The sequence below is a fragment of the Apium graveolens genome, chromosome 9 (genome assembly GCF_009905375.1).
Source record: "Apium graveolens cultivar Ventura chromosome 9, ASM990537v1, whole genome shotgun sequence".
NCBI lineage: Eukaryota > Viridiplantae > Streptophyta > Magnoliopsida > Apiales > Apiaceae > Apium > Apium graveolens.
In genome coordinates, this window is record NC_133655.1 from 219407481 (window position 1) to 219431218 (window position 23738).

Consider the following 23738-nt stretch of genomic DNA (forward strand, 5'->3'; position numbering starts at 1 on the left):
TAGCTCTCGCGCTGGACTAGGGATCCTCGCTACCAACTGGTTCCTTTTTAACTGGAAAGAATATAAACAACATCGCACAAATGAGCTATCTAGCTCAGCAAGTCACAATGACAAAACTGAGAATAACGATCATCAGGTGAATATGATTATGATATCAAGTGAACAATGGATTATGATTTAGAATTGGATATTATACTTTTAATTTAAAAACCAAGGTTAGGCTGCTGATCAGTCACACACTAACCCCGAGCAAGGCACACAGCATTGCTCTAACTACTGGATCCAAGGCACACATTGGCCTAACTTGACCATTATAGGGTCTGACCACGAATCTGGTCCACAATTTTATAAAAACCAATCAAATTCTAACATATAACAGAATATGCAATAATAAACAATAACTAAAATCATTAACAATAATAAATGTTTAACAATGAAAGGGTTTCAATCCTTGTAAGGATCAATAAGGCAATTTAAAAGCTTGGATGCTGGGTAATGAAAGAATTGGATAACAAAGAAATCAACATTTCAGGGTTTCAAAGATTTAGGCTTTCAAAGCATAGGATACAAGGATTAAATGTACAAGTAATTCAGTTCAGTGTTTGGGATTTTGTTTTCATGTATTTGTGGAGTAATATCGTATACTTGAGATTTGTTTTTAGGTATACAACAATCAATGGTCTAGAAAGAATAAGGTTTATGGCTCAAGAACAATAACTGGAATCAGAGTTTAGGTTTCAGTGCTTCAAAGCACTTGCAATATCAATCTGACTATCACGTATTACAATATTTCGAGAAAGTTCGGAATACTTGCCTAATATTAGCTTACTACACTGCACTCGCTTCCAATCACAAGCGTCTTACTCCTCAACTATCTGTTTCCCTTTCCTACGTCTTGCCTCTTCTGCTCACATATCATAAGCATCTATCAATAATTTACTCATGGAATTCTATTCAACACATACTTCTATCTACCCTTCGTTTTACCCAAATCCGATTAACGGATTGAAAGTTATGCAATAATCAAGTAAACACCGAATATATAGACCGATAGTCAATTAACAAGTCACATATAGCACATAATACGTCACGTAATCAATGATATATTATTTATAAAGAAGTCTCGGGTCATAAATAGGCTTTCTGGTATTTAAAATGATTTTTTAAAACATTTTTCGGAATTAAAACGGGTCGTTGGATCAATTTCAGGTTAATAAACAGGGTTCGGTTGGCCAGTTCTGGCTCCGAAATAATTTTAGAATAATTATCGAGCCTGGAAATAATTTAGAATAATATTTTAAAGCTCGAAACTATTTTTCAGAATTTTTAAATCATTTTTAAATAATTAAATCTAATTAAATAAATAATTAAAATCAATTAATAATTAATTAAATCAATTTATCAATTAAATTAATTGACCAATTGATCAATTAGAAATTAACTGAAATTAATTAACTAATTAATTTAGATTTATTTGTGAATTAAAAATAATTTTCAGAATTAAAATAATAATTTTTAGAATTTTCAGAAATTAAAAACGAATTTTTATAATAAAAATAAATAGGAAATATGATTTTTAAACATTTTTAAAACAGAAATCCAATTTTTGCAAAGTCTGGAAACTACAGGGACCAAACTGCATCGTTTTCAAAACTCTAGGTACTAAACTGTAATTTTCCAGGGGGGTCGCCGGAAAACAGTCGGGGATGGCCGGAGAACACGTTCCAGGGATGCTCAGGCCACCATCACCTCCAGATCACATCTACACAACACCAGGAACACGACCATGCAATCAATTCATCCAAACAATCCCTGAGTTGGCCGGAATTTGGCCGTGAAATTTTCCAGTTTCCGGTGAACATCGGAAAACTTCAAAACACAACTCCCTTCTCTACAGACCTCGTTGGTTCATGAAACTTATACGACTAGATTGCAAATTTCACAGAGAACACAACCCACTATAACACAACATCAATCTATCACATAATAAGAAACCCCCAAATTTCAATTAAGAACATTCATACGAGTTATAAACCCTAATTTTAAAATTCGAAAATCAAACTCAAATTTGAGCATGTTATTGAACTCCAAACCAGACGTATGACATATGAAAATCATCAGCAAAACAAGCTCTACAACATGCAATCATCAAATCATACAAACAATCATCCGAACAAAAATTCATATTTTTAATAAAATAAATTCGAAAATAAATAAATTTTTAGAAAAATAACCTTGATTTCTGTAGGTGTATGGATTACAGAATCTGGTAGAGCTCTTCAAGACCTTCAGATTGGTTACTCGAGCTTTCCAAACCGAATTCAATAACACCTCCAAATGCTTGTTTGATTCTTAGAACAGTTTTAGGAAATTAGGGTTTTCTCTGAAAATTATATAATTATCTGTCTGCAAATGATTTTGATACGAAATAAAATACGGTAAAAGGCTATTTATAATTACGGAAAATTAGTATCCCGTTGGATCATTCCGGATATAAAACGGTACGTTTATTTGTAAAAACTGATCCAAACGGTATCGGTTTTCGGGATAATTATCCAAATCAGTATAATTTGTACTGCGGTCTTGGTCTCAGCGCCTAGTTACACGTACTATGAAGTGATAATTGGGATAGTTTAATAAAAAGCTCCCGTTTATCGAAAATACGGGTTTTATTGATTTACCGAAACGAATATTGTATCGAAAATGTTGCGCCGGGACCGGCGCAGGACAAACCGTACGCCGGATCGAAAAAGTCGAAACATGGAAAATGCTCGGAATATTACAATTAGGTTAGGAAGGAGTTCTCGAAAGAGTTTCGGGTTCCAAAAATGTAACAACGGTTGACGTCGGTTGGTTCCCGTTTTTATAAAATAGATTTTAATTACCCGGAAAAAGATTTTAGAAATTTCATATGATTCTTATAAATCCATAAACCAACATAAAAATAATTTGGAAGATATGACAACTATCTATATTTTATTTTGGACATATAAAAATTAAAATACTTAATTAATATTATTTTTGAATATTCAAGTACAGATAACACTTAACAATTAGCTCACAGAATAGATACTGAACACACATAACAATTATATAATAGAAAAAATAATTACACGATATATCCCGGATATTACATTATATAATACCAAGATTACAAAGTCAAAAAGACTGAACAAATATAAAATCTAACAGTCTTAAGTTTTGCTGCTTTTCGTCCTCTATTACCCAGTTAATGGGCTTCCACAGTGTGTTTGTATACATCTCGACGGCTGTGTGTCAGCTTTCACTGTTCAACTGCTGTTTGAATTCTTCACATGATCATCCATCGACTTTCAGAACATCCGTTGATGATTTAATTGATCATCCGTCGACTGCTATATTAAACATCCGTTGATAGTCATTTGATCATCCGTCGATGGCTTTGTTAATCATCCGTCGGTAGCTATTTTAGCACTTGACTCTATATCACTTATGCAGAATTACAAGACATCATTTATGTACAATTAATCAACCTATTCTGTATATCTAGTTAAAGTCAACATGACTTATATGCTACTACAGATTCTATACAAAGGTGCATACATAACTGTGCTACAAACTTATTGTTACATAAGCTACTCACTCGATGGATAATAAGTTAATCATCCGTCGGGACTATAATGAGTTATCCGTCGGGACTATAATTCTTATCCGTCGAGTGCTACATAATTTCACTAAGTAAAATCTACTTAGATGTTTTGTTTATGAAATCATCAAGTACACAACATATGCACAACAAGGACTTACTGAAATCAGGACTTACTAGAAGTCAAAACTTAATATCAGAACTTAAGGTCATATATGTTAGTCCCATAACAATATGACAAGAATTACAGAAGGGGGGTTGAATGGAATTCTTGAAACTTTTTCTTGAAATAAGAATGTTCTAACTCGAATATATATATATATATATATATATATATATATATATATATATATATATATAAGTGTGAATTGATTAGCACAATGCGGAATAGTTACTTAAATGAATCAAAACACAAGTAATTAAAAATAAGAGTCTTTAAAAACTTTCTGCTGGATTTGAATGATTCCACCAGAGATATATATTATATATCGAGAGAACCCTGTATGCAAAATGCTCACAGCTGCTTACAACAATTGAACAACTAAGAATACAGAGAAATGCTAAGGATTCTGCTTACAAATGTTTCTCTACTTGTTTCTCAGATTCGATAGTTCCTTAGTTGCTACTTCTTGGTTTATATATCACCAAGATTACAAAGTAATGAGACAGGATAATAAAACAAAACTATCTAGTCTATTACAATGCTACTTCATTACTCTATTCCAGCATCTTTGAATATCTTCATAATAGCATGGAAATGGCAATGCTTCTTTATTCTCGAAAACCCAGTTGAATAGGCTACCACATTCCATCTGCATCCACTCGACGCATGTGACCGTGTTGTCACTGTCAACAAATATTTGAATTCTTTATCCGTCGGGTTATTGATCATCCGTCGGGTTGTTGATCATCCGTCGGGTTGTTGATCATCCGTCGTATTCATTGTTTGTTCATCCGTCGGGTAGCAATCAGGCACTTGACTTCATTTCACTTATGCAGAATTACAAGACATCATCTATGTACATTTAATCAACCTATTCTGCATATCTAACTAAAGTCATCATGACTTAAATATTACTACAGATTCTAAACAATGTGTATGCAGAAATGTGCTTCAGACTTATTGTTACATAAGCTACTCACTCGATGGATAATAAGTCATCATCCGTCGGGACTATATTGAGTCATCCGTCGGGACTATAAACCTTATCCGTCGAGTGCTACATTATTTCACTAAGTAAAATCTACCAAGATGTTTTATTCATGTAATCATCAACTACACAACATATACACAACAATCTCCCCCAATTTATGTCTACTGGAATTGTAGCCATAAATTAAGAGACACTTGATGATAACAAAATACCTTAAAAATACAACTTTTAAAAGATAGTAGATAATACTGAAAAGTGCTTCAATTAAAAAAATGTACAAAGTTTTGCTCACAGTCATTTTCAAGATTCTCCTCTAGCCTGAGCAGATCTATCTAATTCCTTGAAGGTCTGGATCTCTTTCCAAGCTTCTTGTTGTTTTCTTCAATCTGATTTTGGAGCTGCCTGTGGAATTCCGGTTCATGAGATTCTGAGAGATTTAGCTTTCCTTGCATTTCCAAAAGAGTCTCATTGCTGGAGATGCTCAATTGGTCTTCTAATCTGAAAAATCTTCTCACACCTTTGTCATCCATGAACTCCATCAGCCAGTAGGGCCTTATATGCACTCTTCTCCCTGTGTAAGGGATGAATAGAGTCTTTGGGAGTACATCTTTAGCTCTAACACTCCTTAGCTCTTCAATCTTCTTTAGTACCAATCTTTTTGCAGTAATATTGAACCCAAAGTTCTTCTTGAAGGATGAATAAACTTTAATCAGTACAGCTTGGCTTTCTTGAAGGATCCTGTGAAGTGGCCACTGAATCTCCTTTCCTCCTTTGTACTTGAACACTAACCTTTCAGGTAGGTTTCTGTATGCATCAATTCCTCTCACTTCATCTAGTTCATCTAGATAGAGGTTTAGATCAGAAAATTCTTTGATGTCACACAAGTACATGTAATCTCCCTTACTGACTTTAGATTGAGCTTTGACTAGAGATTTGGATTTGAGATGTGGCAGCTTCATTTTCTTGACTGCTCTTCACTTTGTTCTCTTTGGCTTGTTAAGGATTGGCAAATAGAAGTCAGGAATTGGTATGTTCTCCCATTCTACTGGTTCATCCTGAGGCACTATAGGTTCACCATGGATGTTCCTGTAGGGATCCACCACTTTGATATCTTTAAATACCACAGAGGGTTTTGATGCTTGAGTTGTGGTTGGAGTGGATTCCTTGGGAAACTGATTCTCCAATTCCTTATCAACCATGTCCAGTTTCCTTTTAGTTCTTTTAGCCAATTCCTTGATTCTTGGAGATTTCTTCTGTTGATCAACTTGCTTCTTTGATTCAATAACTTCAGATGGCAGAGAAGGGATTTGTTGTGATGAATTTACAACATGTAGCTTGGCCAAGATAGGAATTTGCTCTTTCTTTTGTTTAGTCTTTTTAGCATCCAGAGCAGCTTGCTTCTTTTCCTGCTTCAATCTAGGGTTCTTCAATGATGATTTTGAGTACCTTTGGAGATTTGATGCAGGATGGCTGTCTTCTTTCCAGATAGTTCATGCTCATCTCATTCACACTAATTTTCTTGACTTTAGAGTGATGGATGGCTGACTTAACTGGCTCCTTGATAAGTTCAAACTTCTTCTGTATTTCCTCATCAATTTTCTCCCAGTTGACTAAACTCAACTTCTCCTTATCAGCTGCTCTTATGTTGGCTACTGCTGCATTGATCAGATCAATACTGTTTGTAACTGGTGGGTTTGACATAGTAATTTAAGGCACAATTACTTTACTGATATGAATCTGAAGCCTCTCCCCCTCACTTGGTCCTTTCTGCCCCTTTTTGTAATCATCAAGTTGAGTAGAGGAGGAGGTTTGAGCAGCCACCAATTTTTGAAGTAGAACTGTCTGTTGGGCTTGATGAAGATGAATGGCTGTTAAAGATGCTTCCATGGCTAACATTCTTGTATCCAAGGAATCTATCTTGTTTGCAAGATCAGAATTTTTCCTTAGTTGCCTCTTGATGTCAAGCATTGTAGCTTCTGGAAGTTTAGAATCTAGCTTGTCTGAAATGGCCTTCTTCATCTCCTCAATATCACCCTTCATGGTGTTTACATCCCTAGCATGCTGGAAGCCCTGGATTTATTGAAGTTGCAGGGAGGTTAGATGTGCCTGAAGGAGCTTCTTGATACTGGCATTAGTAGTGGTTTGAAGAGCAGTATTTGTCTGATTGATTAGTTGGATCAGGGTGGTCTTGAAGTAGTGCTCATCACAGTGCTTTGAGAATGCCCATGATGGCATACCTGATCTTGAACTTGAGCCTACTTCTCCCCCTATGTCCATTGCCTCATCTTCACTATCCCCGCTCCCATCACCAAAGAAATTCACTGAACCATCAGTCTCATAGTCCACATCACCAGCTGTAGAAGGTAAAGCTGTGTTGGCATCCTAAGCTCTCATCATAGACTGTGTGATATGCACCAAATTCAATATCCTTTCTGCATTGTCATTGCCCTGTTCAGCTAGAAGTTGATAAGCTGGAACAGGGTGAGTAAATGCCTCAGCATCAAGGGAAGTGGAATCTATAACAGCTTTAGGATGCTGAGATAGTCCTTCCCTATCTGCATCATGGACATTCATTGACTCACTAGCAATGACATCCATCCTTATAGCTCCAGTACCTGCATTTCTCTCGTTTTCTCTCTTTTGTTGCATTAGGGACTTACCCTGGCTCCCCACCCTCACACCCTCACCTTCACCTACTAAGGTGGGACTCCTCTCACTCTCTTTTGCCAATCCTGAAGAAATGGATTGCATAGTATCACTCAGTTCCTCTCCTTTTTCCTGGGAGCAACCCAGACTCTCACTCAAAATACTCTTCTCTCTCAATTATAAGAGTGACTGTACAACCACAGGATCTTCTGCACTTGAAATAAATGAAGTTTGAAGCTATGCAGAGATACTCGACGGATGAGTGATATCCATCGAGTGAGTTATTTTGCTATCCGACGGATAACTGCTGTTAAGCTTATCCGTCGAGATACAATCACTACTCGACGGATAAGCAATATCCGTCGAGAGAGTGGCAATGAATGAGCTGGGAATAGAAACTATTGTTGACTCTGTGCTGATTGAAGATATTTTGGGCACAGATGATACAACAGTTCCTAAAAGAATTGGCAAGTGAGCCAACAAATCATCTAAAAGATGATGCTCACTTGTACTAGATTTTGGCTTCCCCAACAGAGTTAAAGAAGGGGAATCAGGAATTGATGTGTTTATCATATCCACATCCAGAGAATTTGTTGGTAAGTTTGGTGTTTGAGGTGCTTCTAGAACTAGAGATTTTGGCTGTGACTCCACATTTATTGGAGCCACATCAAACTGAATTTGTGAAGGTGCAGTGACTGTGTCTGTTGCACCAGTTTGCACCCTGTGCATCCCCAAGGGTTTTAGATTTCTTCTTTCTGGCATAAGTTTGGGGTGAGCTTGTGTCCCTAACCCTATTGGCCTGTGCTCTTGGTTGAGAGCTTTGTTCAATAACTACATCCTTTTGGGAGGATGCAGCTAGAAATGAGCTTTTATCCTTTTTAAGTACTGCAGTTTGTTAGGAAACTGCAGTGTGGCTAGGCTGGGATCCACTCAACTCTCCAACCTTATTCTTGGGGTTTCTTTTATGTTAACCCCTTCCCTCACCTATCTTGCCCTCCTTCACACTCCCCTCTTTGGTTTTAGTGGATTTTTCAACTGACATCTTTTGGGAGATACCAGAGGGGGCTTTCTTTGATTTGGGTTTGAAAATTTTTGCAGTTTTGGTAGCTTGGGTAGGCAACTGTTTGGTCATTGACACAGTTACCATAGCCACACTAGAACTCAAAGAAATTGTTGAGGTTGGAATAGTTGTAGGGATAGATGAACTTACCTCACTTACCTGAGCTGTTTGCATTATAGGAAAATAGAACAATGGCACATCCTTATGATGATTGGCCCTGTTCAAATCTGCAATGAGCCTTCTCTCTTGAACCCAACAATCTAGTTTGTTGTTAGGGTTCTCAAGCACAATCTCTTCACAGAGGTGGTTAGCTAACATCATAAAGAATCTAGCATAATACACATTTTTACCTCTTTTATTTAATTCTCCTAATTTAAAGCCTAACTCAAACAAGACAAGGTCACTGAAATTATAGAATTTATCTTTAACTAGCATGTAGAGCATGTTAAGCATTGAGATATTGACTGAATCAAAATTACTGACTTTACCTGAAAAGACCTTTATCACAACATCACACATAAAACTCCATTCTTTTCTAAGACCCATTCTCCTAATGTAACTTAATTTAGAAGTAGAAAGAGCATAGTTCATGGAATTAAGCATATTGATTATATCAGTGTCAGTGTGTGGTGAGGTTACAGTGTTATCAGGAATCTTGAAACATGCTTTTATAACATCACTATTGATACATAATTCTTTACCTTTAATGGTGAGTGTGATGGTCTTATCTGTAGAGTTGTAGGTAGCAGTGGTCCACATCTCTTCAACAACTTCACAGAAGATTGTGGATGATTCCAGCATGGCATAATTGAGCTTGCAATTCTTCACAAAGTCCATCATCTTGTGATAGTCACCAGATAGCTGAATACCCTTGTTCACTAGTGCTGTGAAATTGTTCTTCTCATAAATGAACCCAGTTTGAGACATAATCTTTACAACAGGTGCCATTGTTAGAGAATAAGAGCTTGAATAGAAAGAGAGTAAGTACTTTGAGAGAGAATGAAATTAGAGCAGTTGAATTGAGAATGATAAAAGAAAAGCGATTGAAATGAAATACACTTTTATACTATCTAAAAAATAACTGTTAAAATAATAAAGTAAAATAAAGTAACCAATAGAAATTGCCTAAAATAGCCGTTTAAAAATAAACTTTAAAAATTCCACCCATTATCCGTCGTGTTATGCTTACAAACTGTAAGTATACTCGATGGATAATGTACAGGGAATTAACGGCTGAGATTAAGACAATTCGATGGATGAGGATAAACTATTATCCGTCGAGTCATAAAATATACCAGAAAAATAATTGATTTTTATTAGCAAATAGTATACCGACGGATGATCAAACTCGATGGATAAAGATCATCCGTCGAGATGTAAATTTTGATTTAGCCAAAATTTCATCCTGGACTGAGAAATCAATTAAATTTCTGGCTGCATTTCAACTTGCAAATTAACTCATATAGATTTAAGAGTAATTACGCATACCTAACTCACTTACCAACCTTGAAAAGGTGGATTCATCTAGTGGCTTGGTAAAGATATCTGCAAGCTGCTTCTCACTTGGAACAAAATGTAGCTCCACAGTACCATTCATTACATGTTCCCTTATGAAATGGTACTTGATATCTATGTGCTTTGTCCTTGAGTGTTGTACTGGATTTTCAGTGATGGCAATTGCACTTGTGTTATCACAGAAAATAGGAATCCTCTCAACTTGCAAACCATAGTCTAGCAATGGATTTTTCATCCATAATATTTGTGCACAGCAACTACCAGCATCAATATTATTCAGCTTCAGCTGTAAAAGTAGAAACTGAATTTTGCTTTTTACTGAACCAGGACACAAGCTTGTTTCCTAGAAATTGACAGGTTCCTGTTGTACTTTTTCTATCAATTCTACAACCTGCATAATCTGCATCTGAATAACCAGTTAGATCAAAACCAGAATTTCTAGGGTACCAAATGCCAAGTTTTGGTGTTCCCTTGAGATATCTGAAAATTCTCTTAATAGCTATTAAAAGAGATTCTCTAGGATCAGCCTGAAATCTAGCACATAAACATGTAGCAAACATTATATCTGGCCTACTAGCTGTGAAGTACAAAAGTGAGCCAACCATGCCCCTATAACTTGAAATGTCCACAGACTTTTTAGTAGTGTTTGTAACACCCCCAAATCCGGGGTCGGGGATCCGGGTTGTCACGAGTTCCATTTCCCTTAATAATACCCAATCTTAATAAATAATCAACTACTCTGTATTGTGACCCCACAATAAACACACACACCACAAGTTATAGTCTCAGAGATGAACACTCAAAATTAACACAAGTCCTTATATTCCACAATTATAAACCGTTACACCTTAAAAAGGTTCTGAATAAATTTACATATTCCTTGCCATTATTACAATTCATATTATACATAAGTCTGGTTCATCAATAGTTGAAAACCTAGCCTATTGGTAGCTCCTACCTCAGCTACGGCGGCATCAACGCTTCCAGAAGACTGCGGAACGTTTTCTAACCGCTTGCGAATCGGGAGCTTGGTCCTGTTCATCTTTTCTATCTGTTGTTGTGTGATGAAAGAAGAAAGCAAGGGTGAGCAGCAAGCCCACCAAAATAATATGTATAATGATTAATAATATATGAGCCTTCTCAAAGTACTCATGAAAGTCTTGGTCAAAAGAAATGAACCAAGTTTGATATCTTAATGCGATGAAGTTGCAAAATATTCAGTATATATACATATATACTTTTTAAAATCTTGGATGTCATCTTCCATGCATAATATACACAGAGTTCGATTTTATAACTGTATAAAAATATCGTTGCAAGGTGATCTCATATATCTACCCTTGTCTCAACGTTTTTCTGAAAATCTTTGATATGCATAAGATAATCATTAACTAGATATAAGTTGAAAATATGAAGTTACAAGATACCCCAATATACTTATATCTTTTCCAAATATTACTTGAACTACCACCGTTCAAGTTATAATCAGTTCAAAAGTTCATCACATAGATGAGACTACAAGACAAGATTTGAATAGATTCAATCTTTGAATATTATTATAAATAATGAAGTTACGAGATACTTCATTAAATCCTGATATATATATACACCTATATATATACATTTCATACACTCCTTGAAAACCTCTGTTATGAAAATTATAAACAGAGTTGCAATATCCAATGAATTTGGAAAGGAGAAAACCTTGGCATAAACCTGATATCTTGCTGATCAGGCAAAGATACCAATAAGTAACCTTTTCTACTAGTAGATGGACGAATTCCCCACTGGTCATCACCCTGGCCACAATAGGACCTTATGCTGGACTGCCACTCAGCCACTTACGCATTTGATAGACTCCCACTGAGCCACTTACACTTTCATGGACGCCCACTGAGCCCATGTTGTTTATGCCGACTCAAATAGATGAACTTACTTCCCGAATGATGGGCAAGTAATCAAGATGTTTTCTCAAAACAGCAACCTCGTTGCGAATGTAAAATACACCACTGAGCCGGATCCCTCAAGTTTTGAACGAGTATTTAAATCCCCTTTAAAAGGAAGATCTTAAATATAAAAATGAGTTTTGGGATCCGCTCTAACTTTTAAAAATCATTTTGAAGACTCGAAAACACTTTAAAGAGTGTTTGGAGTAATGCTGATTTAATGAAATAAATCAGTCCCAATATATTAGAAAATATCTGAATATTATTATTTAAATAATATTCCCATAAAGAATAATCTTTATAAAAATAATTGAAGTAGTAGTTTTAAAACTTATACTTGAAATGAGTATTAAATAACCAAAGATATACTTTTACGAAAGTACTATCTTTATTTGAATAATCAAAGATAAGTTTGATTATCGACACCTTATTCTTTAATAAAATAAAGAATATATCTCAGCAAATAATCGGAGTCATAGATCCTCAAATGAATATTCAAATAATATTCATTAAATAATATAAACTGAGTCATAAGCCCTCGAATGAATATTCAAATAATATTCAATAAATAATATAAAAGAGTCATAAGCCCTCGAATGAATATTCAAATAATATTCAAATAATAAAATAAAAGGAGTCATAAGTCCTCGAATGAATATTCAAAATAATATTCATTTAATAAAATAAAGAAGTCATAAGCCCTCGAATGAATATTAAAAATAATATTCATTTAATAAAATAAAGAAGTCATAAGCCCTCGAATGAATATTCGTAATAATATTCATTTAATAAAATAAAGGAGTCATAAGCCCTCAAATGAATATTCGTAATAATATTCATTAAATAAAATAAAGTTATCGAATAAACCTTATTCGATTAATAGTTTTAAAAACTATATCAATATATATATATATATATATAAATATATATTATACTCGGGAGTCTCGCCTCCCGGTTTTAGAAAAAGTTCACCTTTTGATCCCCTATACTAAGGGTATACGCAAATACCGCTTATCTCTAGCATAGGTATTATGCAACGAATAAGCATTTGAACCAACAGATATATAAATCAAGAATATGAAACAGGCATGCATATATACCATATTACATGCTACAATATATCGCAAGAATTTGCTAATAACAAATATGCATTTATCACAAGATCATGCATATACACATATACATCACAACAACAGTATAACGGGTAGAAAACTTGCCTGAGCGACAGGTGGTTACAAATGGCTCGGGATGAGTCTGGTAACCTATAAACAACATATAAGTTGGAATTAAACCGAAGTCACTTGTAAATCTATACTTTAACCAAATTAGACTCTAACGCTCGCTTTGCGCTTACTGATTCTCTTAAGTCGCTCGAGTACCCTCGGCTCCACAATTTTTAATAAATTAACCATTACGAGTTTTAAGGCGATTCCTTCGCGAGTGTCTTACCAACTGCCTATTACACTTTACATAAATGTTTCATACTCCAATTAGTCCTTTAAGGTCTTTAACCTATGTTTCAAAGTAAGGCGAGGGGTAATGTTTCGTTCGCGAAACGTCGTTACTTAAAACGGCCGTTTCTCCTAAACCGTACATCGGAATCAAATGAACCACATATCAAAATGAAGCTCGTAACATGAACTATCTAAAAATGGCAATGGTCAAAACCTAGAAGGGAGTTCTCGGGTCCTAATTTTATGAACAAAAGCAGTCGAAAGTAAATCAGACATTACAACGGCTATGTTTACGCGATTTCCAAATTTTTTACCATTTCAAATCATATCAATCCAACTACCAATCAACAAAAACTCAAGATACACATCAATGCTACTGATTTCAGTCATAATAAGCTCAAGGATCTCAATCCAATCATATATTATAACATCTCCAAATTCAACTAAACTACTTAACAATTAAGCTCGAATCATGCTTATCATTCAAATTACTACTCATCCATCCAAACCATCTCCAAACTTCAACATTCAAACTTATTACTAAAGGGTATGAAGATTTATACCTTTCTTGGAGGGTGGAAAGTTACTAGGAAGCTTTATGGAGCCTCCTACAAGCTTGATCTTTCCAAAGAAATCAAGAACACAAAGTTAGGCTTTGAAGTTTCTAAAAGTCCGATTTAAAGAACTGTAAAAACGAGGGTCTTACCTTGCTTATTTGGAAGAGACTTGTTAACAAGCGTTGTAGGCCATCTCAATACCTTTCCAAAGAGCTATAGAACACAACATTTTAGTGAGTATTGAAGGAGATATGGCAGTTTGAAGTTGCTGGGTTTGTTTTAGCCGAGAGCTTTCTTCTTGAAATGGGAAAGTCAACTTTCAATTTGTATTTGTGTTATGATATTTGTTGGTTGGTTGCTTCCTTTTGTCTTGGAATTAAATTAAATTTTTACCATGGTGAAAAATGTGTGGCTCACAATCAACCAACCAATCCTTCCCACTTGTCATGCTTAGGTCATCAAGCTTAGGTCATCTTGTTACACTTGTCTTCTTCTTGTTGGTTTGATGACATCATCATCCCTAACCTCCTTGATTAACTCCTAATTGCTTGCCTAATGACCGCTGATCTGTTATACGGTTCGCTTAACTTTCGTTCTCGTTTATCGTTTGAGGAATCATATCCGGGATCTTATCACTTGGGTTCCCCTAAACCTTCCTCAATATTTTATATTCCTTTTTAGGATTCCCTCTTAAAATCCTTGAATTTAAATCCTAATTATCCTGTTACCTTATACTGACTTCTTTCTGTATCTGGTGGATTTCCGGAAAAAATCAAAGTGTTCAGAATTGGATTCTGACGATCTTTACATACACTTATATACCATATAGAGTACTAATAAAATCTCAGAATATCAATAACAGAACCCCTACATAGTGTGGCATGAAAAATTTTCTTATTCAGCATAATCAACAAAATCACTATTCATAAGGGTTTCAAAAATTCCAAAAATTGGGGTTATTACAGTCTCCCCTCCTTGAAAGGATTTCATCCCGGAATCAGATAGAAAATGAATAGGGATACTTTCTTAGCATTACACTTTCTAACTCTCAAGTAAATTTTCCCACATTATGGTTCTTCCATCAAACTCTGAATAGTTTGATAACCCTTCTCCTAAGCACTTATTCCTTTTTCAATCTATAACCCTTCCTGGTTGCTCCATATAGGTTACGTCTGGTTGCATGTCTATGCGCTCATATGCCCCTATTTATCTGGCATCCGAATTACACTTCCTTAACATTGATACGTGAAACACGTTATGACTTGCTACATGTTCTGGGGTAAGGCTAGCTCATATGCTAACTTCCCAATACTTCTTAATATATCCTAGGGTCCGACAAATTGTGGACTTAGCTTTCCTTTCTTTCCGAATCTCATCAATCCTTTCCAAGGGTTTCCAAGGGGATACCTTTAACAACACTAGGTCCCCTACTTCCTATTCTTTGTCCTTTCGTGTCAAATCAACATACTTCTTATGTCCATCTTGGGTTACTACCAGCCGTCCTCTGATTAGATCTATTATATCCTTGGTCCTTTGGACTACTGCGGGTCCGAGCATCTTGCGCTCTACAACTTCATCCTAACATAAGGGAGATCGACATTGTCTTCCATCAAGGATCTCATAAGGCGACAACTCGATAATGACATAAGATCTATTGTTGTAAGAAAACTTAATCCGTGTTAAGTGATCATTCCAATTTCTTTCAAGTCTATTACACAGACTCTCATTATAGCTTTTAGCATTAGAGCTTTTGCTTCTCAATACCCATTCTTTTCCAGTTCGTAATCGCTACTACCTTCCGTTCCTAATATTATACTGGTTATACTTTTGCTCGTTAGCATTCTATAACCTTTTAATAACCTCGTCAACCTTAGTATCACGAATGTGTTTCCATTCCGCATACCACCATAACTTTACTACTCCTTTTTCAGCTACTTCTATCTTCGAAAGCTTAGTCCTTTATATAGAAGTAAAAGAATTTATTGAGAGATCACTATGATCATGAACACTTGTTACATTGCATAGTTAGTACAGAAGGTGGCCAGCCTTTAGTACTTGACAAGCAATTAAACAATATATGGTATCCTACTCGGCTTCTATCACACAGATAGATAGTCATTCGGCAATACCTCCCCTTCTGGAAGGGTTGTTCTTCTCAGCTTATATGAAATGAAAAGAAGAGAAAAGAACGAATTGAAGAGAATTGTATATGTGAAAAAAAAAATATACTGCCACCAAATATCTGGCTTGGAACCTACATCTGAACTATAGAGGTTTGATATAGGAGAACAAAATATATGTGTATTTATATCAACATCAAGTATTATAGCATCGCATTTTACATGCTTAACTATTTACTATTCCATCCATCATTCTATGGACCCATGATCTTGCTCGAGCTTATACACAATCACCTTTGAAACTCCCTCGACATCGAAAATCGAATCTGGGTTTTCATTCTAGACATCACCGTTACTAGAATTCTATGCTTGCACTGCAACCTTCCTCGTATAGTAATACGACTCTCTATTGATAAGAAGGAATAAGTATTCAATAGGTAGATAATCGACTTAATTAGTCTATCAATGATAACTTATACATCACCACAACCCGATTAGTGGTACTTAATCTCAACATCCATTCCAATAAAACTCTTACGGTTGTAATTAATTGGCTCATTACCCGCAGAATCATTCCTGCACTACTAGGGTCCATCGTTGACCTACTGTAGTTATTCATTTTCCATGAAGTCTTAATAGCTAACCATACGGAGTCCATACATCTCGTATCGAATTCTTCTAAGGAGGTAACATGATCACCGTTCATGATTCAGGAAGAACACTCCTGAACTTGACGTACATATGACATGAAGCAGATAAAATTGAAGAAGAGTTTCAATGAAAGCAACGATAGCAGGTTAATACCATTATTAACCATATGTCTTTATTAGGAGACATGAAGCTCAAAGGTTTATTTTGTCCTTTCGTAACATGGTCCTGGCTTATCTTAAGATATGACCCTCTAAGATAGATAGCCCACTCACGGTGATTACAAAAATTAATCTTTACCCAACTACTATCACGGTGGAGTATCGCACAATCATCAGAAGGAATGTCAATCTTCCACACCATAATACAACCTTCACAGCCTTAACCATTATCACTATATTCCTCTGGCACGAGCGCCTATAATTGTCCTCTTACACTTAAAGTGTCGGCCACCTCTTTGGCCTTTCTTGATAGTAATATTTCCTTACAATCAATGTCATTTTAACCACCTTCACTAAATTTTCTACCTCATTTCCAATCACTGCTTGTGTGAAGATGTTTTCCTTAAAATCTGATGAGTAAAAAAAAATATCACCATTTTTCCATAAGTCATTGCCTCAGTCTTTAGAGGTTAATCACTATCACGACTGACTCTCAATCATACTTAGAACATCTTTTATCCTAGGCCCTAATTGCCCTGAACAATTTCGACCTTTACTGGTTCGATCCATACTTTCTCGTGGTTTAACACGTGCCCCACTTGGTATCATTATAATTATGTCATATTTCCTTTATCAACATTTTTATTCTTGAGAATTTTGAATATTACCTTTCTCTTTGTAAAACCTCTAAGGTTATCCTCGAATCGTTCCTCCTGTATTCCCTAGATACAGGGCATATCAAGATACCATTTATTAATACCATAATCATTGTTTATATACTTCTGAAAAATTTCTCCACTGATTCTTAAAGGTTGTTATTACCTTAATCCTTTCCAATTCATACTGTCAAAACTCACACTATCCCTATTAAGGGTGAAATTCCAACCTTTATACATTCCCCGAGGATTCATTTTAAGTTACCGATGTTCTATCCTTAATTCCACCTTTAAAAGGTACATGCATCCTTCCATGGATAAATCAAGTCATATATCCCTGATAAGGGTATCTTATTCAATCATTCCCACCTCGATAGTATATGCCTAATTTCACAATAACATCTGTATTCAAAATGAGGTCAATCAATATGGCCTCCAAAAGATAAGAACGGTTATCCGCTTTTCTTGCCTGATTCAGTAATGATAACAGGGATGTTCTAGAAGATGTTTGTCGTGTTCAACGTGAACCTTTTAGTTCTAACTACTCATTTACCTCTTTTATTTATCTCAACAGTCATCTCAATGTTGGGATATCTTTCATACCTGGTGTCTCCCTTTCTAGGTATCATGCCCCCGGTCTTACACTTCACATTCTTGAAGGTCACTTCCTTCATCAAATTTTCCTAATTTCTTACTTTCTTGTCTCCTCAGTCCATCCGTGTTTCCTTATTAATCAATCGATCTATCTCAAATTTTCATCGAATACTGTCAACTTCAAGGGAATTAACTTTACATATCGCTTACGCCTTCAAACCTTGAATTTATCTCATGATCAGTCACCATCGCGCTGATGATGACACACTTCTCTATATTTATTGCAAGGGTTTCTTAGGGTTTCCCATACCTAAATCCCTTATCACTTCTCAACTCTATTTCCTTTATATCCCTTTATACTCCTTCCCTTTTCAGTCTTTTATTTTCGTTTCCATTACAACCATTACATGAACCAACACAACATAAGCATTGATTTCAAACATCCCGTCATTCTGGATTCGTGTCCTCAGAATGAATCTTGACAACTTTTACAACTTAGATTCATAATTCATCATACTCGTCCGCTTTTGTTCTGGCTCTAAAGCTTTTACACTACCTCCATAACCTTGGGAAGTACTTTCCCGAAAACAATTGTCTGAACTTTAATCAGTTTATTATAACCTCTGGCTCCGTGCCTTTCTTGGCCTTTCACCAACGGGTGGCCTCTCTCTTACGGGGGTAAGTGACAAAAACAGTCTTTTGTGCTTCGTCAATCATTTAGAATCTCAAATAATTCCTATATTTCCTTTAGCCAGGCTCTTGCCTCGACTGGGTCAAACTGTTCCTTGGAACTCTGAGAGCTTAGCGACTTAAAGGTCATGAAATGATTTCCTACCGCACTGTTTCCTCAAGGTGGTGGTTGGGAATAAAACTATAAGTTCTGTTTAGACAGGTCCATGAATTTCCATATAGGAGTACCGTCTTGGGTCTCCTTATCTTGCTCGACTTCTATTTTCTCAGTATGAAATATTTCATCCTTCTCCCATACTTGGGGTTATCTTATACGTTAAAATCCTCATTTTCCACTTCATTATGTTATGGGTTCCTTCTATCTTGATGGCGTCCTCCCTGACTATCACATTCAGGGTTTGCCCTAAATCTTATTTCTTGAACTATGACTTTCATCTAGGATCTCATCTTTAAGCTCTTAAACATTTGGAACCCAAATTCTATAGGAATACCTCATTATTCCCTTATCATCTTTCTCGGTATTAATCTCATATCTATTTGTTGGTTCTCTGCCTTCATTCATCACTTTTTCTGGCACAATATGTTCTTTTCCAATAATTCGGTCTGTCTTGCAATCTCAAACAGCTTTTCGGTACCAGCTCCGGTTACCTTCACTTCTATTTCCATTTTCTCAAAATCTCTTATAAACTCTCTCAAAGACGTTATCATCTTGAGTCTCTCCTTTTTACTAAGGGCATCAGCCACCACATTGGCTTTCCCTGAATGATAAAGAATCTCATAATCATAATCCTTGATTAGCTCTAACCACCTCATTTGGCGCATGTTGAGCTCTTTCTGCGTGAAAATGCACTAGAGCACTTATGGCTTGTGTAAATCTCGTACTTCTCTCCATACAAGTAGTGCCTCCAATATTTAGGGCAAAACTATTGCCACGAGCCCAAGCTCATGGGTGGGGATATCGAATTTTATATTCCCTTAATTATCTTGATGCGTACGCGATTACCTTGTTGTGCTGTATAAGAAGCACCCTAATTCCTTATGCGAAGCGTCACTACACATCACAAAATCTCCTTTTCCATCCGGCAACGCCATCATAGGGGTCGTCACCAATCTTTGCTTTAGTTCTTGAAAGTTGTTCTCGTATTTCTCTGTCCATTCAAACTTCTCAGTCTTACGAGTAAGTCGCGTTAAAGGGGGCTACTATCTTTACAAACTTGAACGAACCTTCGATAGTGACCGACCAATTCCACCTCTGGTAGTCGACCTAACCATGGTCATCAATTCATCAGTGGTCCTTTATTCATTCTTGTCAGGATCCTCCATGGGATCCTCCTCAGCAACTATCCCTTCTAGGACAACATCATCAACATGAACATCATCCGATCTCGCGTTAGGACGCTCTATCGGATCCATAATCTGATCTCCAATAAGTAATAAAACATCATCGCGTTGTTGCTCCTCAACCTCAGGGTTCGGAGTCCCGCTACCATATACGATAACGAACTACGCTTTTATCACGATATTTATAAGGGTTCCCATAAGGGTTTTAACTATCAGTACTACGTTAGGTAGCCCGACTAGGAACTTGGCAAGAGTTCTTATTATCTTAGTGAACTTATTATCTTAACGTCACATCATCTCTGAGGTTTATAACGCTTAGCTCTGATACCACTTCTGTAACACCTCCAAATCCGGGGTCGGGGATCCGGGTTGTCACGAGTTCCATTTCCCTTAATAACACCCAATCTTAATAAATAATCAACTACTCTGTACTGTGACCCCACAATAAACACACACACCACAAGTTATAGTCTCAGAGATGAACACTCAAAAATAACACAAGTCCTTATATTCCACAATTATAAACCGTTACACCTTAAAAAGGTTCTGAATAAATTTACATATTCCTTGCCATTATTACAATTCATATTATACATAAGTCTGGTTCATCAATAGTTGAAAACCTAGCCTATTGGTAGCTCCTACCTCAGCTACGGCGGCATCAACGCTTCCAGAAGACTGCGGAACGTTTTCTAACCGCTTGTGAATCGGGAGCTTGGTCCTGTTCATCTTTTCTATCTGTTGTTGTGTGATGAAAGAAGAAAGCAAGGGTGAGCAGCAAGCCCACCAAAATAATATGTATAATGATTAACAATATATAAGCCTTCTCAAAGTACTCATGAAAGTCTTGGTCAAAAGAAATGAACCAAGTTTGATATCTTAATGCGATGAAGTCGCAAAATATTCAGTATATATACATATATACTTTTCAAAATCTTGGAAGTCCTCTTCCATGCATAATATACACAGAGTTCGAGTTTATAACTGTATAAAAATATCGTTGCAAGGTGATCTCATATATCTACCCTTGTCTTAACGTTTTTCTGAAAATCTTTGATATGCATAAGATAATCATTAACTAGATATAAGTTGAAAATATGAAGTTACAAGATACCCCAATATACTTATATCTTTTCCAAATATTACTTGAACTACCACCGTTCAAGTTATAATCAGTTCAAAAGTTCATCACATAGATGAGACTACAAGACAAGATTTGAATAGATTCAATCTTTGAATATTATTATAAATAATGAAGTTACGAGATACTTCATTAAATCCCGATATATATATACACCTATATATATATTTCATACACTCCTTGAAAACCTCTGTTATGAAAATTATAAACAGAGTTGCAATATCCAATAAATTTGGAAAGGAGAAAACCTTGGCATAAACCTGATATCTTGCTGATCAGGCAAAGATACCAATAAGTAACCTTTTCTACTAGTAGATGGACGAATTCCCCACCGGTCATCACCCTGGCCGCAATAGGACCTTATGCTGGACTGCCACTCAGCCACTTACGTATTTGATGGACTCCCACTGAGCCACTTACACTTTCATGGACACCCACTGAGCCCATGTTGCTTATGCCGACTCAAATAGATGAACTTACACTACTAGAAATAGTAGATACGACATCGGTCCTTAGACATCGGCATGTAATGCACCCGATGTTAAAATGCAGTTTAACATCGATTTTGTAAAAAGCGATGTTGAATATGCATATTGACATCGGTTTTACTTAGTAGCCGTTGTCTATCTTCAGAAATTAAAAAGGCCACAAATTTGTTTTTAACTTTGACATCAGTTCATTTTGTTAACCGTTGTCTATGGCCTTTTAAAAAAAAATAAAAATTACTTAACTCCCCCCCCCCCCGCTTTTCAGTACACTTTCCCCCCTTTAATTTTAACAAAAAATTCACTTTAACATATTTTCCCCCCTTTCCAAAAAACCTCCCGCGAGCCTCTCATCTCTCCCCGACCCTCGCCTCTCTCGTCTCTCTCATCTCTCCCCTCCTTCTCTCTTAGTCTTCTTACCTTTCTTCTCTCTTCTTACCATAGTCTCTGTTAACCGTCTCTTCTCTCTTTTCTCTGAAACCCTAATTTTAGCCCCAATTCTAATTCAAGATTTGAAGCTTCAAATTAGAGCAAATTAAACTTGAAATTGAGCTAGTATCTGGAGGTTGGAGCTAGTATCTGGAGGTAGACAGCATTTGGAGGTTGGAGCACTGAGGGTTTAGAACATTGGGGTTTCGGAACATTGAAAGCATCCGGAGGTATATTCTTCTTTACTTCTTTACTGTTTATCTCCCTCATTTTTATGTTTAATATCTTCTTTGTGCATGTAAATGTTTTATGTTTATCTTCTTTTCTTCTTTACTGTTTTTCTTCTTTGTGCATGTAAATGTTTTATATTTTTGGGGGTTTTATGTTTGTTTCTTTTTGGGGGTTTTATGTTCTGTTTTTGGGAATTTTATGTCATGTTAAATATTTTAGGTACACTGATGTAAATCAATGTTTTAGGTACATTGATGTAAATGTAAATGTTTCTGTTCTGTTTTTAATTATGTATTTTCTGGGGGTTGTTCATACATATTAGTGTGTTTTGGGGGGGTTTTTGGGGCTGCATTTGAACAGGTCTCAGATATGAACAAGTCTCTGCATTTCTTGTTTTGTATGATCGTCATTTCTCTGATATGAACAAGTCTCTGCATTCCTGATATGAACTATCTGTTACTTGTGTTGTATTATAGTAATTGTTTTGTATAATTATCCTTCTCACAGATACAAGTAACAGATAATTTTAATTTATTTATTTATGGGCTGAATTTGTTTCAATACTCAAGTTCTCACTCAGTTTTATTTATGTGAAGGAAATTTAACAATTGTCTGGGCTGTGAATGTTGGAATTATTGGTTTTTAATTATGTGATATTTTCAAATATCTTGGTTTAATTTGTTTTAATTATCTTGGTTTAATTTAGTCTAGTTTATAAATTTAGTCTAGTTTTGTAATTAATGGGTATATGTATAGGATCTTAGAGTAATGAATTAGTACTATAAATTATTAGGATATCAAGGTATTTACTCTTTTCTAAGTTTATATAATTAATCCCTACAGTAACCAACACAAATTTGATATGCCTTTTATTAAATAATTATAAATAGGTATGTGTTGGATTTTTAATATTTATAGTGGCTATCAGGTAGGGAAATTTGATGGATAAGACATGGATTTTGCAAGATAGGGATTCTTTAGCATTTGAAATGGGGGTGGAAAACTTCTTGATATATGCTGAAGAAAATTCTGAAGATCGTCAAAATTCCTTGCCCTTGTGGACGATGCGCCAATTTTAAAAATTCTCTATAAAATAATCAGGGGCCATATCTATGACAATGGCTTTTGTCTAGGTTATGTGCATTGGGTTTGGCACGGGGAGACTGCTTCTACGGGTCCTAAATTTTCAAGTGCTAGTTGTCCACCTGAAGAGCAAGCTCCAGACCCACCTCCTGAGCAAGCCTCTGATGAAGCGTCAAAGCAAGATCAGGAGCATGTCGCTGCT